Source organism: Lithobates pipiens, unplaced genomic scaffold, assembly GCF_037356315.1.
Source record: "Lithobates pipiens isolate NorthernLeopardFrog02 unplaced genomic scaffold, aLitPip1_a1.2 Scaffold_16, whole genome shotgun sequence".
Taxonomy (NCBI): domain Eukaryota; kingdom Metazoa; phylum Chordata; class Amphibia; order Anura; family Ranidae; genus Lithobates; species Lithobates pipiens.
Window position 1 is genome coordinate 562,858,109 of NW_027507748.1, and position 14,633 is coordinate 562,872,741.

A 14,633-nucleotide genomic window follows, 5' to 3' on the forward strand; every position below is an offset into this window, starting at 1 on the left:
CTGAATGGCCCCACTTTCTTCTTGGACCTGTTTGTGTTGTCCATAAGGCAGTGGGGGAAAGGAGGAGGGTCCATAAATGATGTAGGTCACTGCGGTGCCCTTACATAGAAGTGGGAGTGAGTACCTGTTTTTGACAGGTACCTGCTCCCCCGGAAAGGTGCCAAATGTGGCAATGGATGGGGGGGTGGTGAAAGCAGATAAGTTTTTCTACTTTTGGGTGGAACTCCGCTTTAACAACTGTTGAGATAAGATATCAGTCACATAGGAAGGGTGTTGTTTTTGATAAACCAGTTGAATCACACAGCCCAGCTTGGGGAAAGAGCCTGCACATGTGCTACCATAGGAATTGACTATCTATGATGTCACGTGGAGAAGAGAAGGAGTCCAGAACAGTGGTAGGGGACCCCAGAAGAGGAGGATTGGGGCTGCTCTGTGCAAACCCATTGCACAGAGCAGGTATGTATCCATTTTTTATTTTTTTTAAAAGAACCTATGTTTCAGCAGTATTTTTTAGGCACAGAGTTTTCAGAAAATAGAATTAAAAAAAGTAAGCAGCAAATTTGTAATTTTTTTTTTTTTTTTTATGAATGCTATGTAAGGGGAACATGTAACAAATATAAAGTAGGTATTATGCCAATTTGGCTGCAAAACTTTTTGCTTCTTTAATACACTTTAAAGAAGCAAAAAGGGTTCAGCATGGTGATCTGAAGGCCTTCTCTGTTCTCTGCAAATAATTAGAAACACACCATCTCCTTCTATTTCCTTCCCTAGCATGTCTTTGTAGTTCCGCTCTGTCCTCACTCCAGGATAACTCTCATCATATTCCTTTCTCTAATCTGTACATCGCTTCTTTTTTTCTCTGTCTCACCAGCAGGCCTCTGCCGCTTTTTCCTATCTCGTTATCACATTCTACATCTGCCTCTCCCTATGAGGAACATTCTTAAAATTTGTATAACCCTGAAACTACGCACTTTCTGCACTTTGTGGGGAAGATCCATACTAATATACCTTAGATAAAAAGTTTTAAAAATAGGTGTCAGTTTCTATATAATATAAAACATGTGCTTCAGCGTTTTTTGCATTTTGGAAAAAGTACTCAAAGGGCAGATGTTGCCTGGTTTCATTAATGTTGTTCTCGCTTTCACACGCACATCTCATGCACAATTCAATGGTTCCCGATTTGCAGTTACCCCTTTCTGCGTGTAACATGTAACATTTAAAATGTATATGTACTAGAAGAGGCAGCTGCCAATAAAGTAGACTGTAATAAACCCTATTTTGTAAAATGCCTCTGCAGACCATTCATGGAGTGGCATTGTATTGTGTATGTTTGTGCACCTGCATGTTGAAGTGCACGCAGTAGATGATGTATGTTGGTGCTCTGAATAAAGATTTCAGTGATAAATAATTGTACATACGCTGTCCTTTTTCCTATGACTGCATGGCATTTAGGGCTTTGTGAACATGTGTTTTCCATATTGAACCCTATAGGAATAGAAGGCACTTAAGCAGCATATGCACTGAACATGAGTGCATGGTTATCTAAATAATTTCACTGATTGTGTTCACTAACATCACAACACACGGTCGGATTTTCCGCAGACAAAACCTCAGACTATTGTCCGAAGGCGTGTGCCTGGATTTTGTCTTGCATAGAAACGGCAAGGAATTGTCGGCCAACAAACAGGAATGTAGTGACGTACTATGTGGTTTTTCAGCTCTTTAGCGCCATCCTTTAGGCTCCTTCTGCTAATTTCATGTTAGTAGAAGTTTGGTGAGTGTTCATTCTCGCTTTTCAGTTCGCCCTTTTCATTTCGTGCTTTTCAGTTCATTTCTGAATGGCCGTTCATCAACCAGACACGTTGTGGAACCGGAGGAGATAACATGATTATTGGCCTTGGAGTTATTGCTTTGACCCAAGTCCAGTCCAGGAACAAGAGGAGTAAGAGTTCTTGGACCAAAAATTGGATGATTTATTAATCGTGACCAGTTATGTCATATGCCTTTGCTGCGGTAGCTCCATGTGAATAATACAGATGTTTTTCGGAATTATCTTCAGATGACAGACCCCTGCTTTCCCCAACTCTTGGCATTGCTGACCCCCTATATTAAGAAGCAGGACACATGCATGAAGCTTTTATTTTACTTTTTGGTTTAATAATAATGATCTGATTTGTTATATTTTCTATATATTTTCTTTTTGGTTAAGTTCTATTGGCAGAAAGCATGTCCAATATTATTTGTTTTCTTTTTTTAATGCACAATAAAAAAAAATTGTGGAGAATAATACTTGGCTATGTGATTTACTTCAAATGACAGTTTGGGAGTAGGCAGTTACATTTAAAAAAATACAATGTAAAATTGACAAGGGACACCAACATAGTTATATCTTTGATCTTAAAAACTACAGGATAATGGTGTTGTGGTAACTTGCCCAAAAAAAAAAAAAGCATAATAATATTCTTGATATCACTAGAAAAACTTGCCATCCAACAATTGTCCGATGGAGCATACAAACGGTCGGATTTTCCACCAACAGCCTGTCATCACACATTTCCCATTGGAAAATCCGATCGTGTGTACGCAGCTTTAGTATGTGCATATCAGTGCACGCACGTGTACAATACCGATTTATCCCTGTTCTTGCTTATTTGCTTTAATAAATTCTCTATTTCCTTTTAAATACCATACTAAGCCTAATGCCCCGTACACAGGATCGCACTTTCCAACAACAAAATCGTGGAATTTTGTTCGAAGGTTGTTGGCTCCAACTTGCCTTGCATACACAGAGTCCCACAAGTGTTGGCCAACAATTCCGAACGAAGGGATATACAAAATGTATGGCGAGCCGATAAAAAGGAATTTCAATAGTCATGTGATATCTCCATTATGAATGCTAGTTTTACAAGACCGAGAGCTTCCGGCTCGTACTTGATTCCGAGCATGCATGGACTTTTGTGCTACGGACTTGTGTACACATGATCGGAAAGTCCGACAACAAAAATTTGTTGGCGGAAAATTTGAGAACCTGCTAGCCAACATTTGTTGGCAGAAAGTCCACCAACAAATGTTCGATGGAGCATACACCCGGTTGGACTTTCCTCCAACAAGCTCACATCCAACATTTGCTGTCGGAAAATCAGATCATGTGTATGAAGTGCATCATGTGCGTAAGAATCCACTGGATCCTAGCAGCTTAGGATGCAGCATTCAGCTTTATTACTTAAAATTTATTTTTAAATGTATTATGCTAGCTCTCTTGTGGAGAAGGCGTGTTCTTTTTTTTTTTGCTGTATTTTTTTGAGAGTATACCCAATCTGCCTCCTGGTGGTGGAATACATTGTTTGTTTTAATGTGTTTGAAGAGGGGTTACAGACAGGATGCTTTCTGATCATGAATGAAAGTTGAGTTTGTATAATCTGATATACATCATTTTCCTTAAAAACGTTAACTAAATCTAAACTAATGCATAGATATAACAATGTTTATGGTATATACAGCACACAATACTTTTTAGTTAACAAACGAGACTGATACTCTGTCCAGGAATATTATTATTGTTATACATGATTTATATGGCACCAACAGTTTACACAGCGCTTTACAACATGAGGGCAGACAGTACAGTTACAATACAATTCAATACAGGAGGAATCAGAGGGCCCTGCTAGTTAGACCTTACAATCTAAAAGGGAATGATAAGCGATCTGAGATTTCTGTCCATCCTTCAAATTATAATAGCACACCTTAAAAACAAAGATTTAGGATCTTTACTAGCCGAAAAAATAAAATTAAAAGTCAGCAGTTACAAAAAGTGTAGCTGTTGACTTTTAATAATCGGACACTCACCTGTCACCACAGTCCAGCAATGCGGGAGATCGAAGCCCTGCTCCTCTCTGAGGCTCCGTCATTCTTACTGTGGGCGACTGGCCATGGCTTCACAGCTGGGCATGCACTGCACGAGCCGCGCTGTGAATGGCCGGGCAATCTTCTGGGACCTGTGACTTGTCCCAGAAGATTGCAGGGAGGGAGAGGTGATCTTCCTTCCAGCGCCATGGCGCCCCGAGAGGAGGTGGGACCAGGATGCCTCAAAAAAAATTACATGCCAAATGTGGCATGTAAGGGGGTCACCTGCACTTAAAAGCGTAAGTTACATTTTTTGGTTTTCCACTGTGACAGACAAGGAAACTTGGAATAGGCAGCCGCACACCACAACGGGACACCAACAAAAACTTCCCTATTGTAATGTAGACAGATGCAGTCACAGGAATGAACAGAAGGTTAGCATGTTTCACACAACTTGTACTTAGTCAGTGGGTTATGACTAAGCACAAGATGTGTGAAATATGTTAACCTTTCATTCACTCCTGTGACTGCATCTGTCTACATTACAATGGGGACGTTTTTGTTGGTGTCCCATTGTGCTGCCTATTCCAAGTTTCCAAAACATCAGGGCAATTGGACTGCTTGAACCAGAAACCAAAATAAAATGCTTCTAAATTACCCCTCCTCATCGCTTCTGGCACTTTTGGTTAAGACCAAGTGTAGTATCTGTTCTTATCAGCTTAATACAGTGGCACCTGGGCACTCCCCCCCCCCCCCCATTGGAATCCATAGTCCGGCATCCGGATATGTGGATCAGGGGGACGGCCTCATGAATAGTGCGTGGGCAGCGCCCATGCACCCTTCATGGACGGGCCACCACTGGTTTAATATCTGATAAATCCCCTATCTGGGGACCATATATTTACAACAGGTAGATGGAAGAAGAGCTTGCTCTGTCCATTTCACACATCTACCTGGTATTAAATAAAAAAATACCCCTCCCCCCTATTCCTGCACCGCCATTTTTGAAATAAAAACACACACATTGCCGTTCTCTTTGAGGCACTTTACAGCACATGCTGCAGATTTCCGTATATGTGCACAAATGCCAACAGCTTCTGGTGGATGGGCACTATAGTGCCCTGCAGCAGTTGTGTGCAGGTGCAGAAATCTGCCACAAACGTGCGGCTTAGTCACACACTGCCTCCTAGCAATCCTAGGAGGCAGCGGAGCCTGACCTAGGCTGGAAATTCTGAAGTGTTGCCTTGCAGCACAACAAAACTGTTAAAACTAGAATAAAAATGTTTAGCATGTGTGTGAGAGGGAGCAAAAAAGTAAGAAAGTGTTGTTTAAGTGTGTTAAGTTCTGCTTTAATAATATAGATTAAAATATATACAGCAGTGGTACCTTGGATTATGAGCATAATTCGTTCCAGAAGAATGCTTGTATTCCAAAGCACTCGTATATCAAAGCGAGTTTCCCCATAGGAAGTAATGGAAACTGAAATAATCCGTTCCAGTGGCACTGTCACGTACCTTACAACGGAGCCAGAAATTATGAGGACGGCCTCTTGCACAGTCCCGGTCCTAGAACCCCTGGAGGTTGAGACAGGAACTGCTAGGGCAGTGAAAGGGTGCAGATGCCTGCAGATAGGTGACTTAATATCAGGAACACCGGAGCCTACATGGAGAAGATGGGAAACTGATCCCTGGACTTATCCAGGAAAAGTTTAACAGGATCACTTGCAGAGTCGGAAACAGGCAGGAGTTGGCAACAGGCTGGCAGAGAGGTACACAATTGGAAAGCAGACTCGTGGTTGGGGACAGGCAGAGGTTGGCAACAGACTGGCAGCGGGGCACAACATCAGGAGACAGAAACTTGGTCAGAAGTCCAAGCCGGGGTTGATGCAGGGAGCAGAGGCAGACAAGGATGCAGGGGTAATCCGAGAGAGTGGTCAGAGGAAGCCAAGTTTTCAGGATCAGGATCAATCAAGCAAGACAGCAACAGGTACACAGGGATGAGCTGAAGACAATCCAGCACTGACACTAGGTAAACTCTTCATTTAAATAGGGCGCTGTGCACCAGGACTCGCTGGCGTGCGCACATGCATGCTAACGCGCACTTGCTCATGTGGGTGCGTCATTGCGCATGCTTGGTCTGGAGCTCACTCGTTCTTGCCTAATACTTGGCGCAAGTGTGTTAGCATCAGAGGGACGGCGACTGTCAGCTGGCACACAAGAACAAGTACTTGTTACAGTGGTTCTCTCACAGGCACTGCTAGTGTATGCAGTACCACATGTAACCAGCGGGGGGGGGGGGTCCCAGAGAGATTTGGAAACACTCGGAGCTGCTTGGATGCACTCGGAGAGGCTCGGAAACACTTGGGAATGGAGTGTTTCCGAACGGCTCCAAATGGCTCAGGGTGTCGTACTTTATATTTATGAACTGTATTACCTGCCAAATTATTTCAAATTCTATTCAGTTAGCACTGTATACTGGTCACCCTTGCCACAAAATGAGTGCTGATGGAGTGCTGGACCCAAAAGTTAGCATAAATTTGATCTCCAATTTTAAGAGGCAGCTTTCCATCATCACACCACCTCCTCAAACTCAATCTATCCAAAACCAAGCTCATAATATTTCCTTTCATACATGCCTCTTCCCCTGACTTCTCTGTCAAGATCGATGGCACAACATCAACCCATCTCCGCATGCCAAGGTGCTAGGCATAGTCCTGGACTCTGAACTCTTCTTTTGATACCACATCCAATCCCTTTCCATAGCTTGCCGCCTGGTGCTGCCAGACTCTTCCACTTTACAAACTGCTCAGCATCTGCTACCCTACTCTCTGCCAATTCCTCCATTGGCTGCCACTCACCCAACAAATTAAATTCAAAATACTAACAACAACTTACAAAGCCATCCACAACTCAGCCCCCAGCTACATCACTAACCTAATCTCAAAATACCAACCAAATCATCCTCTTCATTCCTTTCAAGACCTCCTGCTCTCTAGTTCCCTTGTCACCTTCTCCCATGCTCACCTCCAGGACTTCTCCCAAGCCTCTCCCATCCTTTGGAATTCCCTACCCCAATCTGTCTGGCTATCTCCAACTCTATCCACTTTTCGGCAATCCCTGAAAGCTTTTCTCTTCAGAGAAGCCTACCTATCCTCCCTCCACCTAACAACTGTACTTTTTTTTACATAAGCTCACCCTCCAAAGTTATTATCTTTTGTGTCACGTGATCCTCCCTTTTAGAAAATAAACTCTAACAAGAAGGCCCCTCTGATTCCTCCTGTATTGAATTGTATTGTAACTGTACTGTCTGCCCTCATATTGTAAAAGTGCTGTGCAAACTGTTGGTGCTTTATAAATCCTGTATAATAATAATAATAATAATACTATGGGCTATACCAATGGGACCCCGGAGTAGTCAAAAGAAAATGTGAAAAATTAGAGCATCACAAGTTTATAACAAATTCAGTACTGTATAGATTTATTAGCCCCAATGAAAGACCAGAAGGTAAAATCTATTTTTATGGGGCTCACAACTCCCATTCAGTAGGACTTAAATTCTGGTGGTGATAGAAGATAATAACGGGCAATGAAAGCAAAGGGTCTAGGCTTAAAATAATGCTGCAGCAACCTGCCATTGTTAAACTAACAGCATCGTATAGGAAGCTAATATAAAGCTGGTTTCATATATTTATTTTTGTGGATTATATATTTTTTTAACTATCTGCTTAACTATTTAAGGACTGCCTCACGCCGATATACGTCAGCAGAATGGCATGGCTGGGCACAATCACGTACCTGTACGTGATTCTTTAAGTGCCCAGCCGTGGGTCGGGAGTGCGCCGCTGGTGTCCCGTGATCGGGTCACAGAGCTGAAGAACGAGGAGTGGACTGTGTAAACAAACCTCTCCCAGTGGTTCCTACTGAGCCTGTCACTGATCGTCTGTTCTCTTTTATAGGGAAGGAGATCAGTGATGTCACATGCCAGGCCACGCCCCCTACAATAAAAAAACATAATGTCATACATAACACCTACATTACCCCCTAGTGGTTAACACTAGGGGGCGCGCTCCCGACCCGGTCCTGAGCTCCGTGACTGTGGCCACGGGACCAGCGGACCCGATCGCCGCTGGTGTCCCGTGCTTCCTACTGTGGCTGTCACCGATCGTCTGTTCCCTTTTATAGGGAAAGATGATCAGTGACGTCACATGCCAGGCCACGCCCCCTACAATAAAAAAAACACATAATGTCATACATAACACCTACACTGCCCCCTAGTGGTTAACTCCTTCACTGCCAGTGTTATTTACACAGGAATCAGTGCATTTAAATAGCACTGATTGCTGTATAAATGACAATGGTCCCAAAAATGTGTCAAAAATGTCCGATGTGTCCACCATAATGTCGCAGTCACAATAAAAATCGCTGATCGCTGCCATTACTAGTAAAAAAAAAATATTAATAAAAATGCTATAAAAATATCCCCTATTTTGTAAATGCTATAACTTTTGCGCACACCAATCAATAATCGCTTATTGTGAATTTTATTTACAAAAATATGTAGAAGAATACATATCAGCCTAAACTGAGGAAAAAATATGTTTTATATATTTTTTGGGGATATTTATTATAGCAAAAAGTAAAAAATATCGATTTTTTTTCAAAATTGTCAATCTATTTTTGTTTATAGTACAAAAAATAAAAACCGCAGAGGTGATCAAATACCACCAAAAGAAAGCTCTATTTGTGGGAAAAAAGGACGCCAATTTTGTTTGGGAGCCACGTCGCATGACCATGCAATTGTCAGTTAAAGCAACGCAGTACTGAATCGCAAAAAGGGGCCTGGTCCTTTGGGTGCAAATTGGTCCGGGGCTTAAGTGGTTAAACTTTAGCTTTAAATTTGCAAGCAAAACAAGTATTTTTAAGTGAATGCAACTCAGGTTTAATTACTTAAATTCTTGAGATCTTTTCTTTAAGGTTATTGTTATACTTTGTATGACCAAGAATCTCTGTCCTGAAAGCTAAACATTTGTCTAAACAAGGCCAATTAAACTTCACCAAATAACATGCTGTTTACTGAGTTCTTTGAATACAAAAATGCCTGTGGACTTTAAAATCTGGTTTTAAGTATCATCTTGAAGATCCCATTATCATGGTGTTCCAAAAATGCTAAAAATGTGGTCCATCACTCAATGTCATTATTGGCATGTCATTCACAATGTTACACTTATCTTGATAAACACATTATTTGTTTTCTCTTTTCCTCTTTGTTATCTCCAGTAATTCCTACTATGTAATTAATTGATTTTAAGCCTCTTACACATGATGAGACTATCAGACACATTTTTTTTTTTGTTGTTTTTTTATGTGTATGATAATCTCATATCGAAAATAAAGAGGTTATTAAACTTAGCAAAATTCTCATATTTAAGATTAATTATAGTTACGTTTTTTGTCTACACTAAAGAAGAACTTCAGTTCTCTCTGTCCTGGCTTCGCCTCCCCCTCCAGTGCCCCCAGGGCACTGCCAGGACTTTTGGTTACAGTAGCCCACACCTGTGCATTCGGATATGTGCCACAAGGCTCACTCACCCGGAGCCCTGTGGCACACAGAGGGTCGCAGACATCATTCTCACCTAAACAGCTGTTATACAACAAAAAAGAATAATAATAATATATATATATATATATATAATCAATTGTGAAAGAGTGAGGGGGATGGAGGCAGGGCAATATGACATATGTACAGCATGGTGAAGGTCCACTTTAAACTTCTAAAATGAAAGGCAGGTTTCATTTGTAGAATTACGTAAGCTAATTAAATAAAAATTAAGCTGGCCATGCACAAAATGAGTTTATTTAAACTTTTGCTTCAAGGGGGATCCCACAGGTATGAGTTATGGCACATACATACTTACATTGGTCCAAGCTGGATTAGAGTTGCCACCTCATCCCTTTAAACCCGAACACATATGAATTACACAAGATTATGAGACTAATTTAGTGCAGATAAGGCACCAAATAAGTTTAATTACCACCTTAATCAGCCACAGAACCTCTGTAATCAATATGTGTTCGGGTTTAAAGTGATGAGGTGGCAACTCTAAGCTGGACCAATGTAACTATGTAAAAAGAGTAACACAGTTGCTAAGTGGTTATCACTTCCACCTAGCAGCACTAGGATTATTGGTTCGAATCTCAACCATGAAACTACCTGCATGAAGTTTGTATGTTCTGCCTGTGTGGGATTCCTCTGGGTACTCCGCTTTCCTCCCACACTCCAAAGACATGCTGATAGGTTAATTGGCTCCTATCTAATCTGGCCCTAGTGTATGAATGTGAGTTAGGTACCCTACATTGTATACTCCCTGAGAGCAGGGACTGATGTGAATGTGTAAATTGGTGGTGCTATATAAGTACCATGTAAAAATTGCCATACCTGGGTTGTCACCTTTAGGCCTCATGCACAATGGATGTTTTTACAGCTGCTGATTTTGGCTTCAGATGTTTTTTTTTCTACAACCAGTAAACTCCCCAGCATGTTATCCTATGTGTCCATACTCACGCGCCTTTTATCAGCAGTGATTGGCAGGGGCGTTCTCTGGTTGGAAAAACCCCCCAGAACTAGTGCGTTTGAAGAGAAGTTTTACAGGTGTAAAAAGGCTTGAACTCTGAAAAACGCAGAAAAAACGCAGCTATTAAGCATTTATGAGCATTTTTGAGCCATAAGCTTTTGTGGCTGTATAGTTTTGCTAAAAAAAAAAAAAAAAAAAACCTATCAAAAGCTTAAAAACGCAAATGCAAAAACGCTGCAAAATGCTTAAAAAAAGTGCATTTTTAATGCAGCATTCTACAGCTAAAGCTACTGGCGCTTTTATAACGTTCGGTGTGTATGAGGCCTTAGTAAAAGATTTTTTGGCACCTGAAGAAGAAATCCATTTTAATATTAAGGAATAGGGAGCTATCTTAAAAGTGGCATACACCTGATGTGAATAAACGTTTTTCTTTTTCACATAATAGATTTTAAGAAAAATTAGTTCTGCTTAAACATTTTGCCCTCTGTCTATTTTACGGGACAGTATATGGCAATTATCCCTAATAAGTTCTCTCCTAGGCCTGAATGGAACCTGACTTGTTCCAAAACATAATTACTAGAAGTCAAACTCTAATCCACGATTAACTAACAAACAGCACAAATCACATGGGCCTTTCCACTAATATGCAGATGGCAATGAATCATTCCTTATACTGCAGTGACGCTACTGAGATAAATTGCTTGTCATTGTTGCTTTGATAGGTATGTACTTTTCCCTAAGTCCTCTCAAGACCATAATACCCTGCTACCTATTTCAATAATTGTCAAATTGCTGCTGGATAAATACTGTTTTGTTGCAGGTTGAAATACCTGTTAATGGACAGACATCATTTTCTAACTGTATATTGACACACATCCTCAGTGTTCCTGCAGACAGTACAATACAAACATGGAGCAGTACACAAAGGTTTCATAGCTTATAACAAGCTGTTCCGGATGTCATGCTCATTGACTTGAATAGGATTTATATCTGCAGCAGCTGTGTTAAGGACCCTTGCTCTGCAGTAAATTACCCCCAAATGAGTTGGTTGCAATGCTGAAACTATCTTTCTGTGGCTTTTGTTTGTTTGCCATTTATTTAAAATGGGATTATCATTAAAATTCACAATTCCCATGAATTAATGGGACACATGTCAGCAAAAGTAAATCTCATTACTGTTTTGAATAAAAAAAAAAAAAGTACCTCCTGCTTGACATGTATTATATTATTGGTCCGCCCCAGCTGTCAGCCTGAGCGTTCAAACCAATCACCTAGTCACTATTGTAGAAAGTCTATTGTTTTCAGCAATGAGTTAATGCCTCCTTCATATGTTGATCAGGGACCTACATACAGTTGACCTCCAGACAGTTGGGGTTTTGAATCATGTGTCTGGGTTTCAGTCCACCTGAAACCCGGACACATTATTCAGACCTAATCTCATTAGGATTCCCCCTATAACAGCCACCGGGTCTCCCCCTCCCTCTGCACCTTTGGCTGCTCCCAGCTCTCCCCAATGCACTTTCAGTTTACCCTCTACCCCAGAGGTCATCAACCCTGTCCTCAGGGCCCACTAACAGGCCAGGTTTTATGTATTACCTTGGGGAGATGCAGACTAGAATTCTGCAATCACTGAGCAGCAAATTATATCACCTGTGATGTATTTCAGTTATCTTGCAAACCTGGCCTGTTAGTGGGCCCTGAGGACGGGGTTGATGACCACTGCTCTACCCCCTGCACTTTTTCCCTTCTCACTTGACTGCTTCCTGAGCCTCTCCTGCTCCTCATCCATCCATGCTTTGGTCCACCTTCACTGTAACACAACATAACTGCCTTTCATTCACATTACATGCTGCTCTATCTCTCACTCCTACCAGCAATGCTGCATCTCACTTCAGAACTGCCACTCTCCCATTTATTCAGCCTCTTCCTTCCCCTCACCATTGACTTTGGTCCTCCTCTGATCATTGCCTCCTTGCTCACCTCCATCCGCATCTCACCTTGTAGAGCAAGATCCCTTCTCTCTGCAAGTCTCATTCCATTCCTCTCTCTCCCCCCCCCCCATCCTTCTCTGTATCTCCCCCAACTCCACCAACCTACCACCTATCTTTGCTGCATCTCCTCTTTCCATCCCCAGTCACCCCCTCACTCACTTTCCTCCCTCCTTCCTGTCCTTGGTCCCCCCCTCCCTTTGCAGACCCTCCTATTTATACCCCCCCCCCATGTCCACCCCCATCCTTCACATTATTACTCTCCTTGGAGCACCCAAAAGGTGTCCCAGGTCATTTACTAATCTTATAGTAAATAGGCTTGAAGAAAAGGTGGCAATCCTAGGCCTACATCAGATTTCAGAGGCAAGAATCAGCAAACAGTGGCAGATGATCAGTCTGTACAAAGTAATTGCCGTTCACATATATCAGCACATGCTGCAGATACCTATTGTTAGTGGAGGATATCCAAACTTGCATCTTTCTGCAACCAGCGGCTATCACCCATCCCTAACAGTAGACAATCTCCGCATGTGCATTTACAGCCACGGCCACTGCCAGCTTGTCATTCATTCACATGGGCAAAGCAACTGCAGCTAATCTTAAACACAGGTGATTCTGGATGCAAGAATCCACTGGGCCCTAATCACCCTTGTGAATGAGGTCTCAAGGTCTGTGCTATGTACATAGATAACTATGCCCTATACATATAAACAGGGGTTTTACATTTACAAACAATAATCGGAGTAAAGGGCAAAAAAAAAAAAAAAATGCTCTAACCCTAATAATTCAGTTAATAAATTGCATAAATAAAATAATAATTAATAGTCCATATAGATCATCAAATCCATTGACCAAAAAAAAATCATATAAATTAGTGTGCCTTTAGGTGTTCATTGTGACAATTAAAAAAAATGTTGTCACACCACAGCAAAAAAGTGCACCTCCACAACATAGAAGACAGGCTTAAAAGATGCCAAACATAAAAAGGTTGTGGCTGTTAACCGGGCAAGACATTTTTCCTGAGAGGGGAACTCCGATGTCAGCTTATGGACAGATCTGACTCCATGCGGGAAGAAGCCAACCAGACATCTTTTTTCTCCCACAGGAACCAAGGAGCTAACTCAGCATTCAGTGGACAATATGCCAGGATACCCAAAAAGAAAAACTCCCTAAAGTGTAAAACCAACTACACCTTTAATAGTAAAAATGGTATTGCACTTACAGCAAGGAGCAGAATTAATAGCAAAAGATAAATAGCCGTCCGGCACAAAGCATTAATACCCAAATATAAAATGTTCAAATATTAATCACACAAGTGTAGCGCTACCCCATAGGGGCTGCTGGTAATAGCTGGTTCTTCCCTGTTAGTTTCAATATTTATTGCTTAAAGAACTTAAAACAGGAGAGGGATTAGCACATGGGATACTCCAAAATAATTGGAGTAGCAAAAGAACAGCAACAGCAGAAAAGGAACAAGCTTCTCTCTAATCTCCCAATAACAGCTTCTCAGGAGGTGGCTAGTAGTGTCGATATATCTAAGGCCCCACAGATGGAGACCACAGGGCCCTTAAATAAACAAATGCTGAAGCCAAAATGGTGGTTTCTTGTCTTAGTGATCCTTCTCTTAGGAGTGCTAGAAGCTTCCCTAATGAGGAAGGAATAGTCTGCTCAGGGCTCCTGCACATATATCACCTTCCCAGCCACTTTCTGGTGCAGCTCCTTGGAGGGACTGGACAGCATGTTTCTTCTCTAAAACAGTTTGAGTTGAGTTACGTTGAGTTGAGTTGCATCTTGATATAGCACGGTCTTACCCCGTAGGGTCCTGATGCACATACACATAAACAGATACTAGGGCCAATTTATAGACAGGATCTGATTAACCTACCAGCATGTCTTTGGAGTGTGGGAGGAAACCGGAGTACTCAGAGGAAATCCATGCAGGCACAGGGAGAACATGCAAACTCCAGGCAGATGGTGTCATGGTTTTAGGGAGATTTACTAAAACTGGTGCACACAGAATCTGTTCCAGCTGTGTATAGTACCCAATCAGATTTCAGGTTGTTAAGGCCTAATTGAACAAGCTGAAGATGGAAGCTGATTGATTACTATGCACAGCTGCACCAGGTTCTATGAGCACCAGTTTTAGTAAATCTCCCTCTTAGGATTATCGGATCAGCTTGGATACAAACAGTTCTCAGGAAACGTCATTTCTATAAAAAAATATATAT

General features: G+C 41.7%; 1 protein-coding gene and 1 pseudogene across 1 annotated transcript in view; both read left to right on the forward strand.

The window, feature by feature from the left end:
• ARHGEF25 (Rho guanine nucleotide exchange factor 25) overlaps positions 1–14,633 on the forward strand; it is a 479,971-nt gene that overhangs the window by 127,175 nt on the left and 338,163 nt on the right. The gene's annotated exons all lie outside the window — the stretch shown is intronic.
• LOC143986391 (U2 spliceosomal RNA) lies at positions 4,513–4,748 on the forward strand (annotated as a pseudogene).